Source organism: Bison bison, unplaced genomic scaffold, assembly GCF_000754665.1.
Source record: "Bison bison bison isolate TAMUID 2011002044 unplaced genomic scaffold, Bison_UMD1.0 scf7180017864535, whole genome shotgun sequence".
Lineage (NCBI taxonomy): Eukaryota > Metazoa > Chordata > Mammalia > Artiodactyla > Bovidae > Bison > Bison bison.
This window is the reverse complement of record NW_011495084.1, coordinates 1,003,971-1,024,889: the sequence shown is the minus strand read 5'-3', so window position 1 is coordinate 1,024,889 and position 20,919 is coordinate 1,003,971. Positions and strand designations below refer to the sequence as shown.

Below are 20,919 nucleotides of genomic sequence, written 5' to 3'. Positions count from 1 at the left end.
TATTACTCTTGGTCACTGGGGAGGGGGAAACGGTGTGATTAGCTGATCTACACCGGCTGAAAGGGAGAGTATGAAAGTGGGTAGTGTAAGGAAGCGTTCTGGAAGGGTTGTCCACCGCGGGACCTGAACGTACGGAAGAGAGTCTTACTCCGAGTCGAGTCTGCCGCAGTGTCAGAGATCCTTTGGCCCCAGTTCCTGGAGTGTGTGTTGGGGTTAGAAAGAGAAGAATAAATAACGAGGCAGTCTTTTCAAAGCCGGTTTCCAAGCTCAGGTTTTTCTTTGGAAGGGGGGGTGGGTGGGAAAAAAGAAAGCTGGTCACAAACTTTTCTCAAAATGGATGCTTTGTGCATGTTAAAGTTTTATAGTGGTCTGATTGGGATCTCTCAATGTTAGCCAAATAAGGAGAAACTATTGGCAATCCAGAGATAATGTTGCTTTGCCTTTAACAGGCCAAAAGCAACACAACCACGTAGAGTTCTGCATAAAAAGCAATTTTTCAGTGAGGGTAATAGGTGTCAAAACATAAACTCTTTACATTTTCTTAGTGGGCAGCTTGGAATGACTGGAAAACAACTTTACAGCAATAGCTTCCCCTTACAATGAAAAAGACTTGTAAACTAAGTCAAAGTTGCCTTGCTGATAGGTGGAAAGATCGTAGCTTTATTTCGATGAATACTGTAACAAAAACGTGTTTGGGAGGGTGAAACTTACGCGTTGATATTTCATGCATAATACTTTGCTGCCTTTTTAAAAGAGGTGTGTGGTGGCATTTTTCCTTTTACTGCTTCCTGTTTAGTGAATGATGACCGTTTTAAGTTTTATTTACTTGAATTCTCATATCAAACTTGGCTTATAGCCTTTGTTTACAAGTTGCCTGGATGAACTATAATGACTGACAAATTGCAGGACAAATCTGGAATTTAGCATGTGGCACCCAGTAAAAATACAGCATGGTCTTTAGCTATCTTCCATTAATTTAGCGTCTAATGTAAAACAAACTTTTTGTTTGACTGATTTATTTTAAGCTATAGCATAACTCTAGATTCTAAAAACATGATGTTGAAATGAAAGAAAGTTTTGATATTAGAAATGATAATTATATAAGATGAATCTTTTCGAATTTCTTTCAAGTGTAATTTACATGGTTTAGTATGAAATTAATTCAGAAAGACAGATTAATAACTGTTTTATTAAAATTGTTCTATAGAAATGTAAAGTTACGACAGATGTTGAAGAACACAGTTATATTGCCTTGGAGGAAGGGGAGAAACTTTAATACTTACATTACTATTGATTTTAGGTAGAGAAAATATATCTAGCAGGATTCTTAGAATTTTTTTATTTTCTCCTCTAAATTTGGACGTGCTGCATTATCGGACTTATCAGTGTCTTCCTGATTAACTGAATTCAGTGGTTAGTTTGGCATTATATAGGTGTTGTCTTTATTAGATATTTTGTTTTAGCTGACAAAGGCTTAAGCAGAAGTTATTTGCATAATATCTTTTTGTAATGTATGTATTTACCCATTCCTTAACTCAGTGAAGCCAAAGTCTTAAAATATCAAGCATTAAAATTTTTATTATGTTTTCTACACCTTCATTTCTCTTTTATTAACTCTTGTACTTTTTGCCTTTCTGACAGAGAACAAGGAGTTCGCTTTGGGCAAATTCAGAACAACAGATAGTGAAAGGTGATAAATAAAACTCTTTAAAAAATAATCACAGGACAATTTTAACTTTACAAATCGCTTGAATATTGATTGCTTTAAATACTTAAATTGTAAAAGCTAAAATTGACCCATTGGTTTGTTAAATAGCCCTTGAATACTTTTTTTTTTTTTTTATTTAACCTCTTGAAAGCACATAGAACAGCCAGAATGGTTTTTTACTAGATTGATTATTGGTTAGTCTTTTGGACTGTTCATTTACATTTTTTATTTTGATCAATTGTCTTAAATTTCACTGCTAGAAGAAAAGTTTTAGGAACTTTACAGCCCACAAATACACTTCTTAATTTAATATTTTACTTCCATCTTACTGTGACTACCATATATTCAAAAATTTCTTTAATTGGTTGAGTGTTCTTTCTCATTAGAAGTTACAAAAGATAATCAGTTTTTATCTTTTTAGGGGGGTATAAAAATAGGTCATTTATTAAAGCAGAAAAGACAGTGTTTTCTACAAATTTCCTACCTTGGTCTCTGGAATAGCTCCCTTTTCCCTAACCCCTCCAGTAGCTAGAACACAGTATTTAAGTTACAATATAAACTTCTGATTTTTTTAGAACTGAGGTCTACAGTAGATTTTCATTTTTACTAGTGGGCAATACTCAGCTTTGATTTAAGACCTACCTGGTAGAGTTTTATACCATATGATCTGTATCTCTATGTCAGTATGCTTTATAAAGGTTTTAGGAGAGTAATAATAGTTTTCCGTAGAATGCTTTATTGCTGAATCTTATTGATACTGGTGTGTATAAAATATAACACTGAGATTTCTTCTAACAGTTTGAGTTTAGCCTTTTGATTTCTGCTTCCTCTGTATCTGTGACTTCCAAGTCAGTTTCCAGTTCAAACACTGCTCCAGTCCTTCATTTCCATTTTTCGACTGATGACACAGTGTTAAGTAAAGTATTATTCAGTATATTGTGATTTTATATTTTAAAATATATCTTCAAGGAGAGATACAGTAAATAGAGGTCCACCCCCTTTGCCATAGAATAGCAACTACTTATTTACGTCAATATCAGGAATTTCTTTATATTCAACCTGAAATGAAATTTTTTCTTTCTTCACCAAGCCTATTCTCATTGATGCCTCTGTTGATGATAATCATGTCATTAATCTCTAGATTAAGCTTTAAACATTTTAATCATCCACTTATCCCCTTGCCTACATGTATCCAGTCAGTATTCATAACTTCCTTTGCATCAATTCTTGCCACTCTTATTATCAGTCTAGGCCATACCTTTATTATCTTTGTGTTACAGTAACAGCCTCCTTGCTTCCCCTGCCTCTTCTCGAGGTCGATCCAGTCCAGCATTCATGCTGCTGCCACTTTAATCTTTTCACAGCACCATTTCAATCGGGCCACTCCTCTCAATTCAGATTTAAAGTGTTTCATTATTTACTTATACCCCATGCATCTCCACTGTGTTACAGCTTTTACTTTTTTCTTTACTTCTGTATCTGTGGTCTTGCCTTTTCCACCTCTTTGCCAGTCAAAATCCTGGTCATTCTTTAGGTTCGACCGAGTTGCCATCCAGAAATGCTCTTTCTGTCCTTTGAGTTTGTATAATACTGTTTCACTGGAGAGACTCTCCTTTGGGATACTCATTTTACCTTATGTCTTGCTTTTTTGCTGCTATTAAAGTGTTTCTTACTGAGTAATGTGTGTTTTAAATTTTGTCTTCCCTGTGGGCAACTGTAAGGACCCAATCTTCCGCAGTTTTCTATTTCCACATCCTGGCACATAGTAGGTACTCACTAAAGAATGATTAATTTTATCTTTTACCTCATATCATAGATAGGAAGTTTTATAGTTATTTGTGTGTCGTAAGATAAATCATTAAAACTCTCACACCCAGATACTTAGAATATAATTCTAGCACATGGTTAAACTTGTCAGTCTTCTCAACAGATATTTTTAATATCTTGAGATTTAAACTTTCTAAAATATTAACCTTCTTCCTATTAGAAAAATACCCTAAACCAATTTACCTGTTAAGAGATAGAAAAATACTCACTTTAGTTATCAATTAATTTGCTACCTTCTTTATAAAGATCTGAACTAGGTCCTATGGCAGAATACTACAGAGTAGAATTAAATCCATGTTCTATGCTATTATAATTTTAAAGAGTCTCTTGTTAGAAAATAGTGTGGTTGTTATATATGAGAAATCTCTTTAAAACTGAATGTAGAGTTTATAATTGTTTACTTACTATTTTTTTGGTGGGGGGATATTAAGATCTTGGAAGACTATTGGATCCCTTATAAACAATATTAAAATCTGTGTTTAAAAAAGTACAGTATACTTTTTCTACATAACTTAAGTTGCTTATTGCTCTTCAGACCTTTTATTGAAAACATCCTAACCATAAAAAATAAAACCTAAACAAAACTAACCCTGAACTGGCCCCTCACTTCCTGCAAATAAATGGAAAACCCTAGCCATATATGGGGTACGCTGGTAGATCACCGGTGCCCACAGTGCTGCTGCTGTAATGCCTTCTCTGAAGCTGATGCCTTTGCACTTCCTGGCAACAGTTTTGTGGTCTGACTTTGCAGTGTCATAACCAAGACCATCTTTCATGTGCTTTCAGCTACATTGCAAGCTGTGACTGAGCATTTTCTAGTGTAGCTAGGTAGAAACGTTAGATGGAATAGAGGAAAAGTTTTTTTGATTATCTATTTCTTACCACATCTTACAGTGCTGTTCACATAGGAGATGTACTTTAAAAACTGTCTAGTTAGATAATTTTAAAAAATAGAAACCCTTAGGAACCTTTGGAAGGAGGTAAGATATAGAACATTGTTTTGTTACTTCTGTAACATGTTACTTCTTGACATTTCCCAGAGTCGCTATTTTCTTTACCTTCCTGCCTGCCGAAAATTGTAGTTTTCACTCCACTTTTCTTTTGAAAGTTTGGGGGGGTGAGGGCGTCGGGGTGCTCCATAATCATGTTGGTAAATGCAGTATTGGCATATATCTTCTTGAAAAGTTTAAGATCTCCATCAGTCATTTTGAGTTTCTAAGTTGCAGTTGACTGTGTAGTGCTGCATTATCTCAGTGTTGCATTGAGAAGGGGGATTGGCTGGTGAACATTTGTTGAGGATTTGTTACTTGTGAAATACTATGATAGTTTTATAACCAATATCTCGCTTAATTCTCACAAGTCCTTTTCTCTTGCTCAAGGTTACCAAGATAATAAATGGCAGAGCTTGGTTCTGACACCGGTATATAAGAGCCCAATCTTATTTAACATTGTGCTGTGACTGCTTAGTGGCTAAGTCGTGTCTGACTCTGTGCAGCCCCACGGACGGTAGCCCGCCACACTTCTCTGCCTGTAGGATTTCCCAGACAATAGTCCTGGGGTGGGTCGCCATTTCCTTCTCCAGGGGATCTTCCCAGCCCAGGAATAGAACCCTGGTGTCCTGCTTGGCAAGTGGGTTCTTTATCACTGAGCCATCAGGGAAGCATTAACACTATGCTACATGGCCTTTAAGTCTGAAGAAGTAAGTATTCTTAAATCTTTCAGTCATTATGGTTGATGATTAGTAATTGGAGTTTTCTATGGTAATTAGCAGAGAATCAAATGAAACACGTATACATGGATATAATTTTTCTTCATTTACTTTTATTTTAGCTAGTCAAAATTTTTAAGAGCTTTCTGTGGTAATTGAAATGCAGTAATACTATATCTAAATCAATCTCAAAATCTATCCTAAATTTTAGGAACTGCCAAGACTGTTTTTCACTGACCATTATGTGCATACTATTTGATGCGTGCTTTGGGAGGGTACAAAGGAGGTTACAACAGCAACAGATCTCTTTTTAAAGAACAGAGTTCACTTAGTCTTTAAACATCTCAGTTTTTCTTTATCCTAATAGCAATTTATACTAATGCTCTAGGCATTTTTATATACTCATTTATAGTAAATGTTTCATACCTACATATACAACTTTTTCAATGAAAAGATATAAACTCTTTATCAATGATAATTAAAGAAGGAAAGCAAGCAAGCAAGCACCGGCTTGTCACCACCATTTAGCTTAATCTTCTGAAATTTTCTGTACATTGATTATTGGTATTTAAAATTAGGACTTAAGACTTTACATGAAATGCTAGTAAAGTTACCTGAATTAACTTCTGAATTAGTAAAACTTTTAAATATTCATCATGTTTGATTTTAATCAGTAGGAATATCCAAGTCATAAGAATATTCTGTTCCTGAAATGATTTTGCAAAATTTAGCGAAATTATATTTCAGATCTTTCCTTGGAAAAGGCAATAGAATTTTCTTTTTTCTCGTTGATAATGAGTGAGAGCACCATTTGAAACATGATTTACTTGTTGCCTATAAAGTCATTGGTTCCCAGAATTTTACATTTCATGGACCAGTAAAATGGTTTTTGTTTTTTATTTTTATTTTATGACAGAGGAGAACCTAATCTTTCTGTTGTTGTGTCAGGGCATTAAAAACAAACAGCTTTGTCACCTGCTGTCATCATTTCATAAAAGAAATACTTTAACAAAATAAGGATGAGTATCCAAATGATGGACAGTAGGGACTCATATATCAATGTTAGATTATTGGTATACCGAGAACACATGTATTTGATACTCATTCATGAAGTAAGAGTAATTGAAGGTGAGCAGATTTCACAACTATTCCTGCCGTTCTCCGTTTGGTAGATATGGGAGAGAGTACAGGCGGTGGCAGGCAGTGTCACAGGAGGCAAGTGCCTTGTTCCTGATCACCTGATAAGGAGCAAAAAAAGAATTTATCTGAAGAGATTCAGGAGATGGGTGAAAGCTTTCTGTAGGAAGCACTGGTTTCATATTTATATTTACATAAGTCTCTGCGTGTGTCATCGGTCTCTGGAATGTATTTCCCAGCTTATTTATATTAAGGCACAGCTCAAAGCATTGACCACTGGGGTGCACAATAATTCTTTTCCCTTACTGTTTAAACCCTAAGTTTGGCACTTGCACACTACCTGCTATTGTTAGTGTACCTTGTCTCCAGACAGAATAGTGAATTCCTTCAATTGGGAACTTTGATTCATTTTTCTGTAAATCCCCTTTGGTGTCTGCATTTTATTTTAGCAGGTGCACAGTTATTGTTGATTTTTAACAAAATGAACACAGTAGACTAATCTTGTGAAGACCATAGTTGATAGAGAACAAAATGATGACAATTTGTGTGAGTAAATATAATAGCTAGCAAACATTAAAAATTTTCTAATGAAAAAGTGTGTGAAAGTCACTCAGTCATGTCCGACTCTTTGTGACCCCATGGACTCAAGACTATACAGTCCATGGAATTCTCCAGGCCAGAATACCGGAGTGGGTAGCCTTTCCCTTCTCTAGGGGATTTTCCCAACTCGGATCGAACTCAGGTCTCTCGCATTGCAGGCAGATTCTTTACCAGCTGAGCCACAAGGGAAGCTCAAGAATCCTAAAGTGGGTAGTTTATCCCTTCTGCAGCCCATCTTCCCAACCCAGGGATTGAACCAGGGTCTCCTGTGTTGCAGGCGGATTCTTTATACTGATGATTTACTTTATAATTACAGTATGAAGGTAACCATTATTACAATCAGAACTTAGCAGAATCTTAGATTTTTTCTTGCAACCAATGTGTTTCTGATTACCAATAAGTAGAATTTTGATCAGTTTATGTAACATACTTAAAAAAATGAATTTCTTTAAACAACTCATTCAGGGTTGGTTTAGAAATGGAACCCCTAGCATACTGTTATTAGAAGCTAATTCATATTTCCTAGTGATTTTATTCACACTTCTCCCCTAAACAACACTTTCACTTTGCATCCCTGTATGTCAGTACTTTTCTGACCTTCTTAGTATTTTGGTTGTTTATCTTTTCATTGTTGGGCTGGCTAACCATAAAAAGACAAAGTTGAGCTCTGTATTACTGCCCTAAGTTTGTTTCCTTGACTTGAATGCTCTTTCATGGGTGGAGACATTCCACATTGTCATGTGTTATATAGGCATTTTTCAAATTACATTCAGTAGAAACCGTGGAAAGAAATGAAGGCATTCCTCAGCTGTCACCTATTGGGTAATCTATTTAAATGCATTATGTGCATTGTGGGAGATGTTCCACAGGGAGAGAGCTTCACTGACATAAAGTGTTACTTTGACTTGATTATTAACTCATATGAGCTGAAAATACATGTTTAACATGTTGCCTAACAAAAGAAAATGATAAGGTTGTAGAAAGTTTATATCATTTTCTTGAATACTTGAATAGTGCAAAGGAGAAATTTTGTGAATTGATACCTTTCTAGAAGTTAACCATATGGGAGAGTATAGTTTCCTGGAATAACTGTTAAAACAAATACACACATCGGTTACCTTTACTTTGTAGTAAACAGAAGTACATACATTCTATTAGCCTTCAGAATTATTTTATATATGGTTCTAAACTTAATCTAGTATTTCTGCTTTTTGCTTGGAACATTTCTGGAAATTTTATATTGGAGCTTCAACCCCAGAAGCTTCTTTTGAATATCCTGTGTGGTGTTTACTTTTTGGTGGAGAGTTTGTGAATTTTGAAAATGATAGACATTGGAGACATGTCTGGTGAATAAAGTAGATCTGAGTAATCATGGTTACTAAATACTGTCAGTAATTGAATGGTATTTTCTAAAAAGGTTATTCTTAATTGGAACATTGTCATAAAGAGTCCATCTTGGATTTTAGTCAACTCTTAATTGCATTGCTTGAACTTTAGTATGCTTCAGAATTTCTTTATGATAAACTTTGTGTACTGTTTGTTTCTGTTCTAAATTTTGCATGAAACAAGTCAGTAGCTTGTATAGCTGGTGAATTGACCATGGTCTTTTTTTTTTAATGAATGTGTTTTCCACAAAAGATTTTGACACTGCTGTTGCTAAATCATGACTCTGTATTTCATTATTGATTTTTCTCAAAGATACGTTTGTTTGTACCATTTTTCTTAAAAGATTAGGACAGTTCAACAATTCAGAATATGTTCAACAGTTTATATCCTTTCTAATTGTGTGAAATGATCTGCATAAAAATTTTTGTCTCGTATTCAAGTTTTTTCCCTTTCAGAATGTCTATTGCTATTTAACTCTTTCAGCCATCTTTTTTTCTTTAAACACTAAAATGTCTTTAAATTTCTGATTTTTCTCAATGTGGTTGAGAAAAGCATTCTCATGAAAATGTCTCAAGTAACTGCCTTCTACTCTTGCTTTTTGTCTTCACCATCTCTTTTTTGTTTTTAAACATGGCTTTCTTTCACGTTTGTTGTTTTATATGTATTCTATCTGAAACAAAAATTGAAGAATAATAATTATTTAAATAATTAAAGACTCATAAAAGAATATAAAAAAAGAACAGTGCTATTAAAATTCTCAGGCATGGAGCTTAGCTAGCCCCTATTGAAAACTTCAGTAGACTCCCTTTATGCATCTCTATCCAATATATAATTTTATAAAAATAAGATTATATTTAATTTTCTGATTTATAACCTGCTAATAAATTATACATTTTTAGAAATAATTCTGGGATAATGAATATTAGGTCCACTGTGTGAATACACATGCACATTCCTAAAGTTGATTTTCCTAGTTGTCTGATGATGAATAGTATACTTTCAATTTCTCGTGATAATGGTAGATATTATACTATGTATATCTTACTCATGAAATTATATTGTTCAGACTGTGTCTTCGAGATTTTACTTGGAATTTATATGTTTTGCCCAAGGTAGCATGCTGTTCTAATGCTTGTTTATTCAGAAGACATTTTTAGTAAAATCTCTAGTATATGCAGGCTTCCTAGGTGTCACAGTGGTAAAGAATCTACCTGCCAATGCAGGAGATGTGGATTTACTTCCTGGGTCAGGAAGATCCCTCTGAGTTGGAAATGGCAACCCCCTGTAGTATTCTTGTTTGGGAAATCCCATGGAAGAGGTGCCTGGCTAGCTACAGTCCTTGGGGTGGTAAAGAGTTGGCTGTGACTTAGCGACTGAGCACTGACACACTCTAGTATATTTAACACAGAAGACTAACCCTGAAAGTACTCTGGCTGACACGCATATTGCTCTCATAACGGGATGATGTCCTCTTCCTTCTCTGAGGTACGTATAGGAAAACCTATTTTATTACTCTGTGTGTTTATAAAGTTTGTAAGTGTTTGAAATATTACACAGTATTTGTATTTACTGATAAATGATGCTGTTATTCATGTAGTGATTAACTCACTCATAAACACATAAATCATTATTTATCATATCCCAGGGACAGGGGAGCCTGGTGGGCTGCCGTCTATGGGGTCACATAGAGCTGGACACGACTGAAGTGACTTAGCAGCAGCAGCAGCAGCAGCATAAGATCCCTCTCTGCATGTAGTATATAATCAAGAGGAGGTGCCAAAAAATGTAGAATAGAGATCTAGGGTGAAATGAATTTTTTTACCGGGAGGACTTAACTTAGAATATCAGGAAAGATGTCCCTGAGAAAGCTATTGTAAGTTACAAGCAACTTAACAGGTGACTTGAATCTTTCTTGATCCTGTTCCATCCTCGTTTTCTGAATGCTCCTATTTGGTTTCCTTTTCTGGTCTCTGTCTTTCTTCTTAAATTTTATGTACTTATTTATTTATTTTTGTCTGTGCTGGGTCTTCATGGCTGCCGGTGGACTTTGTCTAGTTGCAGGGGCGACTCTTCGTTGAGGTGCATGGGCCTCTTATTGCGGTGACTCTTCTTGCGGAGCACAGGCTCTGGACATGCTGGCTTCAGTAGTTGTGGCAGCTCATGGGCTTACTTGCCCCGCAGCATGTGGAGTCTTTGATCAAGAATTGAACCCATGTCGCCAGCACTGGCAGACGGCTTCTTAACCATTGGACCACCAGTGAACCACGTTTTTTTCTTTCTTGAAGAAGAATGTTCTAAAGTTCTCTTGCATTGTTTTGTTGTTTAGTCGCTAAGTCGTGTCCAACTCTTTGAAACCCCATGGACTGTAGCCCTATAGACTCCTGTGTTCATGGTATTTTCCAGGCAAGAATACCGGAGTGGGTTGCCATTTCCTTCTCCAGGGGATCTTCCTGACCCAGGGGTCGACTCCCCATCTCCTGCATTGGCAGGCGTACCATTGAACCACCTGGGAAACCCCAAAGTTCTCTGTGTGTCTCTATTTTTTCTTTTCTATATCATTCATTCGTATAGTTTCAGCTGTTCTGTTTATGTGCTCTGTTTTCCTTTTTATATAATATGCATCTAATTTTTTACATCATCTGTCTTCCATTTACTAAACTACATCTCAGGGTCTTGTGTTTTCTCCTTCCACTTCCAACATACAGTCAATATCTCTTATGCACACCTGAAAAAAAATACTTCTAAACTCATCCTATCTTTTTATATATTCAGTTAACATAATTAAAGGCCTATTCTGTGTCTCACACTATTAAGAACTGGGAGGATATACTTTAAACAAAAGAGATACCAACACTGCCCTCACAGAGTTTAGCATAAAGTGAAATTGCTTAGCCATCAGGAACATGCAAATCAAAACCATGATGAGATACCACTTCACACCTAATAGAATTACTATAATAAAGACAACAGATAATAACAAGTATGACCGGAGTACGGAGAAATTACATTCCTCCTACACTGCTGGTGGTAATGTAAAATGGTGCAACCATTTTCAACTACTTGCAGAACAGTCTAGTTCTGCAAGTAGTCTAGCAACAGAATAGTTGCCATATAACCTAGCAGTTCTCCTAAGTATATAATCAAAAGAGAATTGAACACAAAATGTGTATGTTAATGTTTATGGCAGTGTTAACATAATAGCCAAAAAGTGGAACCAACACAAAATGTCTATCAGCTGATAAATAGATAAATAAAATGTGGTTGTTTTGTTATTGAAATCAGTGGAATGTTATTTGTCAATAAAAAGAAACTAAGTACTGGTACTTGCTACAACATAGATAAATTTTAAAAACATTGAACTATGTAAAGGCACCACTCAGGAAAGACCACATATTGTAGGTTTCCACTATATGAAATGTTCAGTATAGGTGAATACATAGAGACAGATGGTAGATAAGTGTTTGCCAAAGGCTGAAGGTGTTGAGGGGAAATGGGGAAATGTATGTCCTTTTCCCATATATCTGCTAATAGATATAGCATTTCTTTTTAAGGTGATAAAAATGTTCTAAAATTAATTGTGGTGATGGTTGCATAACTCTGAATATACCAAAACCTTTCAGTTACACACTTGAAATCAGTTTAGTTCAGTTGTTCATTGGTGTCCAACTCTTTGTGACCCCATGGATTGCAGCATGCCAGGCTTCCCTGTCCTTCAGTATCTCCCAGAGTTTGCTCGAACTCATGTCCATTGAGTCAGTGATGCCATCCAACCATCTCATCCTCTGTTGCCTCCTTCTCCCCCTACCCTCAGTCTTTCCCAGCATCATTTCCAATGAGTCGACTCTTCCCATCAGGTTGTCCAAAGTATTAGAGTTTCACCATCAGTCCTTCCACTGACTGTTTAGGATTGATTTCTTTTAAGATTGACTGGTTTGATCACCTTGCTGTCCAGAGGATTCTCAAGAGTCTTCTCCAACACCACAGTTCAAAAGCATCAATTCTTTGGTGCTCAGCCTTCTTTATGGTTCAGCTCTCACATCTGTACATGACTACTGGAAAAACCACAGCTTCGACTATATGGACCTTTGTCGGCAAATTAATGTCTCTGCTTTTTAGTATGCTGTCTAGGTTTGTCATACCTGTTCTTCCAAGGAGCAAGCGTCTTTTAATTTCATGGTTGCAGTCACTGTCTGCAATGATTTTGGAGCCCAAGAAGATAAAGTCTGTCACTGACAATATAATTTCCCAATTTTGAACTAGTCCATTGTTCTGTGTCCGGTTCTAACTGTTGCTTTTTGACCTCAGTATAGATTTCTCAGGAGGCAGGTAAGTGAAGTGAAAGTGAAAGTCGCTCAGTCGTGTCCGACTCTTTGTGACCCCATGGACTATACAGTCCATGGAATTCTCTAGCCCAGAATACTGGAGTGGTTAGCCTTTCCCTTCTCCAGGGGATCTTCCCAACCCAGGGATCGAACCCAGGTATCCTGTATAGCAAGCAGATTCTTTACCAGCTGAGCCACAAAGGAGGCAGGTCAGGTGGTCTGGTATTCCCATCTCTGTAGGAATTTTCCGTAGTTTGTTGTGATCCACAGAGTCAAAGGCTTTAGCGTAGTCAATGAAGCAGAAGTAGATGTTTTTCTGGAATTCTCTTGCTTTTTCTCTGATCCAGTGGATGTTGGCAATTTGATCTCTGGTTCCACTGCCTTTTCTAAATCCAGCTTGAACATCTGGAAGTTCTCGGTTCACGCATTCTTGAAGCCTAGCTTGAAGGGTTTTGAGTATTACCTTACTAGCATGTGAAATGAGCTTGAAGGGTTTTGAGTATTACCTTACTAGCATGTGAAATGAGCTTGAAGGGTTTTGAGTATTACCTTACTAGCATGTGAAACAGTTGTGTGGTAGTTGGAACATTCTTTGGCATTGCCCTTCTTTGGGATTGGAATGAAAACTGACCATTTCCAGTCCTGTGGCCACTGCTGAGTTTTCCAAATTTGCTGGCATATTGAGTGCAGCACTTTAGCGGCAGGATCTTTTAGGATTTGAAATAGCTCAGCTGGAATTCCATCACCTCCACTAACTTTGTTCTTACATTTGAAATGGGTTGTTATATAATGTGTGAATAAATTTAGAGTAAGCGGTTTTATTTTTTATGTATTTATCACTACTCACCACTAAAAATTGAGGCTGTAATTCTCTTCTACCAGTTCCCCAGCCCCAGCCTAGGCTTAGTATTCATCAGTGTAGTTATGATTACCTAGAAGATGGCCAGTGATTGTTATTGTCCCTGCCCTAACACAGTTGCAGTGTATTAGATATATGGATAAATATAAGGATATTATGGGACTTCCCTAGTGCCTCAGACGGTAAAGAATCTGCCTACAGTGCAGTGACCTGGTTTCAGTCCTTTAGATGGGAAGATCCTCTGAAGAAGGGAATGGCAGCCCACTCCAGTATTCTTGCCTGGAGAATTCCATGGACAGAGGAACCTGGCAGGCTACACTCCGTGGGGTTACAAAGAATCAGACACGACTGAGCAAATAATGCTTTCACTTTTCACACAAGGAAATTACACATTTAATGAAATTATACATTTATGTCAGTTACATGTAATGATATATAGTGGTTGTAGTACATAGTGGTATGGAAGTTGATGAAAGCACATCTCACCTTGATTTGGGGAAAGGGAAAACTTCCTGAAGACAGTTATTTTTTTTAGCTGTTGAGTGATGAGTAAAAGTTAGCCAAAGTTGTAAGAGAGAAGAGAGTACAGCAAACTATTTCAGAGAGAGGGACTAGTATGTGCAAAGACCTGGAGGTATGTAGAGGTGTTGCAGGATTTTATCAGGTTAAATGAGAAAATCAGAGTTTCTCTTTAAGAAGAGTCACTGTGGCTGCAGCATGGAGAATGCAACTGAGAAGAGCACAAGACTTGAGGCAGGGAAACTAGTTCAGAAACTTTAGTAGTCTAAGAGAGTTGAACTAGCTTAGTGGCAGTCTAGTTGGAAAATAGATGGACTCAGGACATATTCAAGAAATAGAATTGGTAGGAATTGGAAGTGGTTTGACATGAGGGAATAGACGCAAAGATGTGTGTGCACTTGGTTTCCAGTTTGGAAAACTAGGTGAATGGAGTGCTTTTCACAGAGTGTATTCATTCAGTTAATGCTTACTTTGTGCTTACTCTATAGATCAGAGGCAGAGTATATTTGAATGCTATTTGGGGCAGACAGGCAGTAAACAAGAAATTAAAGTCAAGTGTGAAATACATGCTAAAGGATATGTAGGATATTGAGAGGTGGCTTACTTCCGAATAATTCATAAAAATCATTAAGAGGGCTTTTTTGTCTTAGTCTGTTTCCTTCAGTTCAGTCACTCAGTCGTGTCCGACTCTTTGCGACCCCATGAACCGCAGCACACCAGGCCTCCCTATCCATCACCAACTCCTGGAGTTCACTCAGACTCATGTGCATTGAGTCAGTGATGCCATCCAGTCATCTCATCCTCTGTCATCCCCTTCTCCTCCTGCCCCCAATCCTTCCAGCATCAGAGTCTTTTCCAGTGAGTCAACTCTTCGCATGAGGTGGCCAAAGTACTGGAGTTTCAGCTTCAGCATCAGTCCTTCCAAAGAACACCCAGGACTGATCTCCTTTAGAATGGACTGGTTGGAACTCCTTGAAGTCCAAGGGACTCTCAAGAGTCTTCTCCAACACCACAGTTCAAAAGCATCAATTCTTCGCCAGATGTGGCTATTTTCTTAGGTGTATTTGAGTAGCAAACAGAAGTGAATTTACAAAGGCACGGGGAAAACACAGGATAAAGATTCATGGTTAGATTTTTTTTAGGGTTTTGGTGAACTAGCCCAAAACACATGCAGAATGTTGTGTGTGTGTGTGTGTGTTTTGTGTGCCTTTCACTTCAGAAGAATTAATTAAGAACTTTAAGGTCAAATTTATTTTTATGATATTGTAGGAGAAGGTGGAGTGTATATTTTTAGGGGTATGGGGAGAGCTAGGGCACAGAACTGTTGGAAGGCAATAAAGGAGTGGTAGTAGTAACAATCCAGAAGTCTTTTTTTGCCTTAAATAATGCACTGTGAAAATAAGGTCATAGGTTAAAATGAAAGATGAGAGTACTTTTTCTCAAAGCATGTTTGTTTTTGCTAAAATTGCACAGTTAAAAAATCATTTAACACTCTCTGGGAATTCCCTGGCAATCTAGTGGTTTGGACTCCAGACTTCATTGCAGGGATCATGGATTCGATGCCTGGTTGTCCCGGGAACTAAGTAGCTGCAAACCTTGCAGAGTGGCCAGAAAAGAAAAAAAGTCTCAACTTTTTTCAGTTTTTAGATTTACAAAGTTGTGTTTTCTGGAAAAATAAGAAACTTTTACATTGATATATTTTTTCTTTTTTGCTCAAAATATTTCTAGAGTTCCTTTGAGTATTTGTGACTTTTTTTGCGTATTTTACTGTTGTTGTTTTTTTTTAAGTTGCACAGTTAATGAGAAAAGTAGCAGTTCTACAAAAAGATTATGTGGTTTATTTTGACCTTGAGCAGGCATCATTGGATTTGTTTTAGCTTAAATGAAATAGGAAATGGTTGCTATATATTAAAGTGAAAGTGAAGTCGCTCAGTCGTGTCCAACTCTTAGCGACCCCATGGACTGCAGCCCACCAGGCTCCTCCGTCCATGGGATTTTCCAGGCAAGAGTACTGGATTGGGGTGCCATTGCCTTCTCCAATTATATATTAAACCTCAACTCAAAATTATCATGGCATTTCCCCACACGTACACGCAGCTTTTTTTTTTTTCCTAGCCATGCCATGAGGCAGTTGGGATCTTAGTTCCCTGACCAAATAGACCCTGTACCCCCTGCAGTGGGAGCATGGGGTCTTAATCGCTAGACTGCCAGGAAAGTCTCTTTTCTGCCCTTTGTAACTTACCCTTGACATTTAAAGCCAATCTTAGTGATGGAGGAAGATTATGTATATGTTTGTTTTATGTGTGAGATTGACTGATGATATGTAAATTGTTCCCTTTTAAATACACTTAAGGGACAAAAAGTTGCAAGACAGTATGTATGATATGATTCCATTTGGGGGGAAACATTTGCATAGAAAGTAAATCTGAGGATATTACCCCAGTTTTTAATGGTTATCTCTGAGAGGGAATTATAGATATTTTGGACTATGCCATCTTTGAGTTGTTTACAACAAGCAGAAAAAAAGAAGATGAATCTGGACTGGAGAAAAATGCCTAAACGGCCACTTCCAGTAATGTATTCAGGATTAAATATAGAGACCTTGTCATAATGGATATTAGTGTTTTAGTCTAGCCACTCAAGGGAGCTGGTATTGGTGGTTAAGTATTTCTGTATTATGCCAGTCTTTACTCTGAACCTTATATTTCATAAGGAAAGACTAATTATAATTAGGGTGGTCACCTAGGGAGAGTTTTACAAGTAAGAAAATGAATTAGGAGTTTAGTTGGATGCATTTTGAAGCTTTTGGCAAATAGACTACTGAGAAAATAATAAGCATAATTTCCAAAAAGGCAGATAGTTGGAGTTTTTGGTCTGCTTTAAAATATTTATTTGGCTGTGTTGGGTCTTAGTTGCAGCACAAGGGGTCTTTCGTTGCAGCGCACAGACTGGAGTTGTGGCGCTTGTGCTCAGCGGTTATGGCACAACCATAGTTGCTCCATGGCCTCTGGGACCTTAGTTCGTCAACAAGAAATTGAAACCCAAGTCCCCTGCCTTGCAAGGTGAATCCTTAACTGCTGGACCCCAGGGAAGTCCCATGGCAGATAGTCTTGAAGAATAAAGACATTTTAAAAGTTAGAAAAGCAATTTGTACATGGTGAGGTTTTTTACCTTGTTTTATATGAATATGAAAACCACTTAATGATGAATATCTCTTTTAAGAATGAATTGCAAAAATGGCTACAAGTCTCTTAAGAATAGAATCAGGAATGTTGAAGCCCAGAGTTACATGAATTTTATGAAAACATTTTTGAAGACAGTGAAAAGAGGGCTGTTAGGAGTTGTGAAATGGATCAAAACTAGGAAGAAGGAAATGAAATAACTGGTGGTACAGCATTTAATTTACCGGTGCATTTGTTAAAAATGGTCTACTACTCTGTCTGGCAGAATTCTAATATCCATTATTAAGTGGATAGTTTTACAAGAGGTTATGTTGATCACTGGATGCCAATTTGAGTTTTCTGAAAACAAGTTTTATGTTGACTTATCTTCACTTCCTTTTTTTGGCAAGGTTAGCAAGTTCAAATGAGGGAAGTTTTGCAAGTGTAGCTTGATTTTGCAGTACAGCACTTGGACAGGCTCTTGTTAGATCTTTGTGGTCAATGTGACAAATCTGACATGAATATTAGCAGGATTATATGGATTAACTGCTGGATGAACCACTGTATACTCATCACTACTTATCAGCCTACTGATGAATCACTCAGTATCAATCCAGAGGGAAGACTAAAGTAGTGGTCCTTATGTTCTTGACCCTATCTCATTCAACATTGTAATATTGGGTTGGCCAAAAAGTTTGAGTTTTTCTGTAAAACACTCAAATGAACTTTTCAGCTAACTCCAAATAGATAAAACTGTAGACACTGAGAGAGAACTCTAAAAAGTGTGAAATAGTAGGTTTTAAAAAGTAAAATGAAAAGATAATGGGTATTAATTTACATTTCTGCATTAAAATATTGATAACTATAGGTTGGTAGAGACCATCTTTGACAAACATGAGAAAAAGGTTGCTTGAAAGTTTAAAAGCAAGCCTAGAGTCTGACCAGAGTATAATCATTTTAAAATGTACTAATTCAGTGTAAAGCTAAATTTACACTGAATTAGTACAGATATTAAAAAATTAGTCCAGATTTAAGATTTAAATCTAAATTTAGTCCAGATTTTTAAAAAAAATCTGTTTTTTTACCTTGTGAAATCACATCTGTAGAACTGTGTCTAGTCCTACAGTTTTTGATTTGTAGGCTATTTCAGCAGCTCTTACCAATGACAGCTTCTTTTTCATTACTCACCAGTTGAATGGCTTTGTATAACAAAATTATTTCTACAGGGAAAAAAAAAAAACTATATTCCAGTCCTTTTGCTAAAGTTGTTAACAAATTTATATGTAATTATAGACACACTTGTAATTCTTCATATACCCTAAGATCCCCCCTCCCTAAATCATCAGCTCAACTGTTTTCTTTTGAGTCTCTTGAAAAAACAAAGGGAGCAGTTTTCAAAACCACAAATCAATATTTAGCCTTGGTATTAGGGGAGCCACTAGTAGGAAAATGGACCTCCTAGGTAAAAGAGGTCCTAGGTGGAAAGACCTCTTGCACATATTAATTAAAATTCTTTGTTTTAAGTAGGAAAAGTCCATTAGAACTGGCCTAAATAAAGTAATTCATTGTTAAGATTATAGAGCTATCTTATAGAATCTGGGCTTCTGGAATGAATTAGAGCCAAGTATATGCAACCCAGGAAGTCTATGTTTCTCATCATGTTTCTAACAAATATTTATTCTTTTTTACAGCAAACTAAGTTTCTTGTTTTCTCATTTCAGAAGGAAAAATAAAAGACTACCAACAATTTCAGAGTTTATATCTGGTCAGGGTATCCAGAGAGACTAATCACCTTCTGAGTTTTAATTCTGGGTTCCCGGGAAAGGGATCAATTGATCCACCTTTTAGGTTACTCATGTATCATCTGAGGTCATCAACAGTAGCTGGTGGGCTGATTCTCTCTGAACAAACATACTTATTCTGTCATTCTGACTAATGTATTATGAGAATATGAGGAAGACAAAGCTAGAATTGAGTTCATTAAAAAGTCAATATCAATTATTTAAAATATACAGTCTGTAAAAGTGAAAAGGCATAAAGAATTTTAAATCTTAGATCAGCAGTTCTTAAACCTTTCTGTTTCAAAGCCCTTTTATACTCTTAAAATTTGAACAGACTACACCCCACAGGGTACGTAAAACTGGGGAAATCTCAATTAGATGGATTATATCAATGTCAGTGTCATGGGTATAATATTTCTGTATATAGCTTTCACAGAATTTTATCATTAAGGAAAACTGGGCAAAGTAATATCTGTTTCTTACAACTTCCTGTGAATCTATAATTATCTCAATAAAATATTAATACTAATTTGTTGGTTACTATTATTTTTTGCCTACTATTATTTTAATGTAAAAAAATAGGGAAGAACTCAAAGACCTTTTTGTTTATGTTGACTGTCTTCCAATATTTAACAAATTAGAAAGTGAAACTCAAAAATCTTTAAAATATTTATTTATTTTAAAATAACTCATATGCAAATATACTGGGTTGTCCAGAAAGTTCGTGAATAACATGTTAATGGAAAATAAGCATTTTGCAAGTCAAAAAATTTAATGAAAAATGGCATTGTTTTACATTTTGCAATTTTTAATGTCTTGCTTAATAGAAGATAAATGGATTCTTGTAACTATTTCTGCATGTTGTAGTGATTTTGGAAGGTTGACTCTTATAAAGAAGTTAATTCTAAACCAATCACAGATTCAACACAAGCTGAACCAAAATCCCAGTTGTGTGTGTGTGAGAGAGAGAGAGAGAAAAATGACAGTCTGATGATCAATGCAAAAGGCCAAATATAGCCTGGTTAATCTTTAAAACAGAAAAGTGCAGCGGAAGGGGTGGATTGGGAATTTGGAATTGACATGTACATACTGTTATATTTAAAACAGATAATCAACAAGGACCTACTTGATAGCACAGAGAACTCTCAATACTCTGTAATAACCTAAATGGGAAAGGGATTTTTTTAAAAAAATAAATACATGTATTATATGTAACTGAATCATTTTGGTGTATACCTGAAACTAATATAACACTGTTAATCAACTTTACTCCAGTATAAAATAAAAATTTAAAAAGAACAAAAAAGGTGAAAGGAGTTATTTACTCTGATGGAAAATAAATGGAACTCACTCAGCCTACCCATATGGAAAAAGGGTTGACATCCTATACCTTACATCATACACAAAGATCAATTTGAGATAGCTTGTAGATCTAAATGTGAAATATGTAATAATAGATATTGAAGAAGGTAACACATTAAGATGTCTTTATAAACTTGAGGTAGGGAAAATATGTTTAAACTGGACACAAAAATCATTAACCATAAAAGAAAAGACTGATTAATTGGAGTACATTACAATGAAGAATTTCTGTCCCTCCAAAGATAACATTAACAGAAATAAGCTTCAGAATGGGAAGATACTTGTCTCACGTAGAGTTGACATAGAGCTTATATTCAGGGATGTGTATGTGTGTGTGTATATGTGTGCTTAGTCACTGAGTTGTGTCCGACTTTTTGCGACCCCATGGACTGTAGCCCGCCAGGCTCCTCTATCCGTGGGAATTCTCCAGGAAGAATACTGGAATGGGTTGCCATCCGTCCTCCAGGGGATCTTCCCAACTCAGGGATCAAACCCAGGTCTCCCACATTGCAGGCAGATTCTTTACCGTCTAAGCACCGGGGAAGCCTG

General features: G+C 36.4%; 1 protein-coding gene across 4 annotated transcripts in view; it reads left to right on the top strand.

Annotated features, from left to right (window-relative positions):
• The window catches only part of PPP1R12A (protein phosphatase 1, regulatory subunit 12A), a 168,498-nt gene that overhangs the window by 1,151 nt on the left and 146,428 nt on the right, over positions 1–20,919 (top strand). The gene's annotated exons all lie outside the window — the stretch shown is intronic.